At 35.9% G+C, this 6,389-nt stretch overlaps 1 pseudogene; it reads right to left on the bottom strand.

Moving 5' to 3' along the window:
• Positions 1 to 4,214: 4,214 nt before the first annotated feature.
• Positions 4,215 to 5,175, bottom strand: LOC134376308 (olfactory receptor 51A7-like; annotated as a pseudogene).
• Between the last annotated feature and the right edge of the window lie 1,214 nt (positions 5,176 to 6,389).

The following is a 6,389-nucleotide window of genomic DNA, read 5'->3' as shown; positions in this document are numbered from 1 at the left end:
TGGACATTGCTGAGGCCTGATAGCCCAGGCGTCAAGGCACTTCCTTCTTTTTTTTTTTTTTTTTTTTTTTTAATTTTATTTTGTCGATATACATTGTAGCTGATTATTGCTCCCCATCACCAAAACCTCCCTCCCTTCTCCCTCCCCCCCTCCCCCCCAACAATGTCCTTTCTGTTTGCTTGTTGTATCAACTTCAAATAATTGTGGTTGTTATATCTTCTTCCCCCCCCCCCCCGGTTTGTGTGTGTGTGTGTGTATGTGTGTGTGTGAATTTATATATTAATTTTTAGCTCCCACCAATAAGTGAGAACATGTGGTATTTCTCTTTCTGTGCCTGACTTGTTTCACTTAATATAATTCTCTCGAGGTCCATCCATGTTGTTGCAAATGGCAGTATTTCATTCATTTTTATAGCTGAGTAGTATTCCATTGTGTAGATGTACCACATTTTCCGTATCCACTCATCTGATGATGGGCATTTGGGCTGGTTCCAACTCTTGGCTATTGTAAAGAGTGCTGCGATGAACATTGGGGAACAGGTATACCTTCGACTTGATGATTTCCATTCCTCTGGGTATATTCCCAACAGTGGGATGGCTGGGTCGTATGGTAGATCTATTTGCAATTGTTTAAGGAACCTCCATACCATTTTCCATAGAGGCTGCACCATTTTGCAGTCCCACCAACAATGGATGAGAGTTCCTTTTTCTCCGCAGCCTCGCCAGCATTTATCGTTCATAGTCTTTTGGATTTTAGCCATCCTAACTGGGGTTAGATGGTATCTCAATGTGGTTTTGATTTGCATTTCCCGGATGCTGAGTGATGTTGAGCATTTTTTCATATGTCTGTTGGCCATTTGGATATCTTCCTTAGAGAAATGCCTACTTAGCTCTTTTGCCCATTTTTTAATTGGGTTGCTTGTTTTCTTCTTGTAAAGTTGTTTGAGTTCCTTATATATTCTGGATATTAATCCTTTGTCAGATGTATATTTTGCAAATATTTTCTCCCACTCTGTTGGTTGTCTTTTAACTCTTTTAATTGTTTCTTTTGCTGTGCAGAAGCTTTTTAGTTTGATATAATCCCATTTGTTTATTTTTCCTTTGGTTGCCCGTGCTTTTGGGGTCGTATTCATGAAGTCTGTGCCCAGTCCTATTTCCTGAAGTGTTTCTCCTATGTTTTCTTTAAGAAGTTTTATGGTCTCAGGGTGTATATTTAAATCCTTAATCCATTTTGAGTTGATTTTAGTATACGGTGAGAGGTCACTTTACACACTTTTCTCCTTTTTGGATTCACTGTTCCTCATCCTTCCTGTCTTCTCATTTCACACATAGCCTGTAGTTTTAGTGGAACACACCCTTGACTAATTTCCAAAAGCAGGATGAATGGAAAGTGTAGTTTCAGAATCTGTGTATGATTGAAAATTATTTTGCCCTTAACTGTGATTGATATTTTGAGTTTAGTCATTATCAGTTGAATTTCATCCCCTCAAAATTCATACGTGGAAGCCTTATACCCTCCGTACCTCACCTTATTTAAAAATAGAGTCATTACAGATGCCGTTAGTTAAGGTTAGGGTGGAATCATAATCCAGTATGACTGGTGTCCTTATAATAGAGTGCCGTGTGAGAAAACAGACAGATTTTTTTTTTAAAAAAATCTATTTTTATTACCAAGCTCAAGTCCGGCCACCAAAACAGAAACAAACAACCCAAAGTCAAATGTTGGTGAAATAGGAAGAAAACTTTATTCAGGATACCAGGTCAAACCCATCTCCTCAGTAAACTTGAAGGAGATGGCTAGACTAAAACCATCTCAAAGGATCAGATTTACTGAGGGGTTTTTGAGGAGGAGATTGAAGAAATGGAAGTCAACAGGAGAAGACAGGGCGGGGGCGGGGGAGGCTCTGCACAAGGTCCAGGTGCAAATTTTCGTCAAGGCTCTGTCTGGCTTCTATTCTCATCCTTGATGTTATTTTGGGGCCCTGAGGGATTTTGATTTGCTTCAGGGTGGCATCAGCATAGTTTTATTTTTCCTTGGTTTCTGAGAATCTGGATAGTACGTGTCTCATAGCAAGTGTACAGCTCCAGGCTGACTGGAGAACAACTTTAAATTTATATAATAATGTCATCCTGCCCAAAGTTCAAAATACCAAGTATCTGCATGAAAAGAGGGAAAACAGAGAAATGCATGCTAAGAAAAAAAAATTTGTTTTTGTTTTTCTTTTTGTTTAATTTTCCTATACCCCGTGTAGTTTTAGTTCCCAACATGTCTTCAGTCTTGCTCATGTCAATATTTTTATTTGTTTAGCAGTTAAATAGTTTATTCTTTTACATAAAGGATTGCTATCAGCAAGTTTTTGTGAATCATCTACTTATGCTTTTTATATATTGATTAGTTATATATTTATTTCCTCAATTACAAAAATCACTGGTTTAGTAATAAAATTAGCTCATTTTTAGTTTCAATAATTTCTTAACTTTATGGTCATTCTGCTTTGAAATTCAATTTTAAACTGTAAATTATATCAATATCTTCTTTTGTTTATCTGTTCCTTCCAAACATAAAAAAGAATTCTGTTTTCTAGAGATTAATAAGTACTAAATTATATTTTTTTCTTATCCTATTTTTGGTTTGATTTATATATCTTTTCTCTCTGATCTATAGGATAACGTGTTCGTGTGTGTGTGTGTGTGTGTGTGTGTGTGTGTGTGTGTGTGTGTGTGTGTGTGTGTGTAGGAATATACTATAAAGAAAGAATATTATGAATCTTTTCTGCTACTTTTTGAACTCATATTTCAGTCACTTTCCAGAGGAGCAGGAGAATGAATTATAGATCTTAATTCCATTAAGTTTTCCCTCATCTCCTGTATTAGATTCTAAGAGTAGAGATATCTAGAATATAAAAGAGGATATTTTGAGGTCAGAGTCTAGGCCTTGAAAGCATTTCATCTGTTTCTGTATTTTATTAAATAATGTCTGTCTCTAGTACCATCTATTCTACTACTGTCTGGCCATCTACATGAGTTCCCATCATGTTCGTCTCTTCAAGCTTTCTACCGTTATCTGTGTGACCGCTTTTGTGACTATGCCAACCTGTGTCTGTAAGTATATCTCAACTGCTTTCTGGTTTTATCTTTCACCGATGCTCACTTTCTCAGTCTTGGAGATTCTGTGCATTTTAATAAGCAATTGTATATCATCCCTGATGTGAAACACAACCGTACAAGATCTTTTAGTAAAGACACTGAAGGATCCCATTTAGATGTGTCCCTTTATCACTGAATTTCATCATGTGGTTCTCAACATATTGAAGGTGTATACAGGGTTGAGCTACTGTATTCAACTCTAGTACAAAATATAATGGGCCCCAATTTTTTTCTTCTTCATTATTGAAAATATTCCTTCCTTTCTTCTCTTTTGAAGCTGTCATTTAGATGAGGGCTTAGCGTGGCTTTTGTATGAGTGCTATCAGTAAAAATGCCAGATAGCTGGCTCTTCTTAATCATAGCATTCTAAAGATGGCTCGCTATTTCCATGAGTATTCACGATCACTACTAAGTAATTATATTTCTAATCCCTGGTGTAATATAATGATATCTTCACCATTTAAGGACGACAAATACAATTCCTAAAGGCTATCGTGTCAATTGATTTCTCATATGTATTTAATAATTGTTTTTCTTAAATGATATTCTTGATACTATTACTGCTCACTGATGTCATTCTGCCATGTTTGGAGCTGTTAAAATAACTTGTATTTTAATGTACTATGTAGATAATGAACAATCCTGTAGGTTAGGACTATAACAGTTGCAAATAGAGGATATGATACAAATTTTAATGAGAAACAACTAATTCAATACTCATAAAAAAGAAGGGAATTTCTGAAAATAATTACACACATTTACACATTTGAAAATATGAAGGAATACAATATTTGATTATCAATAATTTTGTATAAATGAGTGTTGTATCTTCAAATATACTTTATGGTAATGGAGAACAGGAGCATTTTTAGTATATTTGAGTTGCTGTTGACTTCCAAAAACACACAAACATGCACACACTCTGTTTGTGATTATGGGTATATACTTGATCTTTCAGTGCACTTCAGTCATTGCTGATCATGCTAGATCCATGATTCTTTCTTGCAAAATAAATATTTCTTTTATATTTCTTCTTTAGAAATTGCCAACCAAGTTGAACTTACATTGCTACTGAAATTTTTCATCAGTTTTGCTTTTCAAGTCATTTCCCAAAGATCTGATTTCTAATCTGCTGATGTTCCATGAAGTGCACATGGGATTCATTAGAGGAGGAGCCAGAAGAAAGGTATCAGCTATAATTATTCTAATAACTTGAGAAACACTTTTGGCAAAGAGGTGAAGGACAACCAAGAAGATGATGGGCACATAGAAGACGAGCACAGCACAGATGTGGGAGATGCAAGTGTTGAGGACCTTGAGGCGACCTTTGTGTGAGGCGATGCTCAGAACAATTTTCAGAATCAGCATATAAGGTGCAAAAATGCACAAGTCTAACATAGCTACATAGCTGTTAGAACCAAAAAAAAAAAAAAATCCATCAACGATATTGACTTTGTTGTTAGAACAGGCTAGCTTCATGTCATCCAGGTGGAGGCAGTACCATACGAGAAAAGCCTTTTGTTACAGAATTTCTGCTTTTTTAGAATAAAGGAGAAAGGAAAGACCAATAAAATACTTTTCACAGCAAATATGAGGCCATTTTTAAAGACTCTGTCACTGTGGAAGATAGAGGTGTGTCTCAAAGGGTTGTAGAAGGATATAAAACGATCAACAGACATGATGAAAAGTACTGGTGACTTCATAGCTGAGAATCCATCAGTGTCAAAGTCTTGGGCAAAGCAGGCATCTGAGGAAATTCCTGTGGCATTGAACAAGATGCTCAGCATGGTTGGAAGGAGAGGGACAATCCCAGGTCAGAAAATGCCAGCATGGAGAGGAAGTAATACATAGGCTCATGCAGAGAGGTCTCTGTTTTTATGAAAAACAGGATGGTGCAGTTCTCCAGGATGGCAATGAGGTACGTGAGGCTGATGGGGATGGAGACCCAAGTGTGAGCATGCTCCATCCCTGGGATCCCAGTCAGGAAGAAGGTAGAGTTCTCCTCTGCAGAAGTGTTAAAGATTGACATTGCAGGAACATGAGGGAATGAGTATGTGGGTCTCAGAAGGGGCTTCCTGCATTGGCATAAGTGAATTGGCTCAAATGAGTGTCTTCTGGTTGGTATAAATCTTGGGATTCCAGCTATTCTCTGACAATAATACTCAGGACTAAAACAAACTATTTTACAAAATTTTGACAAGAACCCATATTTTATAAAACATATATCATCATCCATCCATACAAGTAGGATTATAAGAGAAATATAACAGTGTACCTGTCTCTATATGTAATCATCAACAGACAGATATGAATATTCCATATGATTCTCTGTCTATAGCAGGAAGAAAGCAACAATTTATTGGCCTTTATTTCCTAAAGTAAATTATGTTAAGTTATAGAAACTCTGTAAGTTTGACAATTGTATAGATTAGTGTAGGATGAAAATAAAAACTATGTGTACTACAGTTAGAGTTGCAGTTAATAATGCCTACCTTGAGGAACCACATTCTCTTCAAAAATTTATGATGTGACAACTAGATAGCCACATATTTACGTACTGTAAACCTAACACCATCTAAAAGATTATCTGAAAATAGCTCATAGACCTAAATGTAAGAACTAAAACTGTAAAAGTCTTAGAACAAAACACAATCTTCAAGTTTTGAGTTAGTTAACAGTTTCTTTGATATGACACCAAGGCATAAGCAACAAAATAAAAGAGAATCATAAACTGGATTTCATCAAAATTATAAACTTCTGTCCTTTGGTGGGGAGCAGGGAACTCAAAGTAATGATAAAACAAACTCAAATATGGGAGAAATAATTTGCATGTCATGAATCTGATAAAGGGCTTGCATCCACAATATGTGAAGGCTCAAATATAAGGAAAATGCAAGTCAAACCACAGTGATATACCACTTCATACGTATATGGTGACTAAATTAAAAAGACATATAATAACAAGTGGTGGCACAGATAGAGAGAAATTGAAACTGGGAATGTTGATGGGTGATAGTGAGACTGTAAAGTGGTATAGTAACCTTGGAAAACAATTTGGCAGTTCCTCAAATTTTTAAAAATATAGTTCAAAATTTCTATTCCTACACACACACACACACACACACACACACACACATCTCCAAGAGACATTAAAACCTATTTTCACAAAAAAATGTAAAGTAATGTTCATATTAGAATTATTCATAATAGCCAAAACATTGAAACAACCCATATACCCATCAC

This window comes from Cynocephalus volans, chromosome 4 (assembly GCF_027409185.1).
Source record: "Cynocephalus volans isolate mCynVol1 chromosome 4, mCynVol1.pri, whole genome shotgun sequence".
NCBI classification, from domain to species: domain Eukaryota; kingdom Metazoa; phylum Chordata; class Mammalia; order Dermoptera; family Cynocephalidae; genus Cynocephalus; species Cynocephalus volans.
This window is presented reverse-complemented; position numbering and strand designations above follow the sequence as displayed.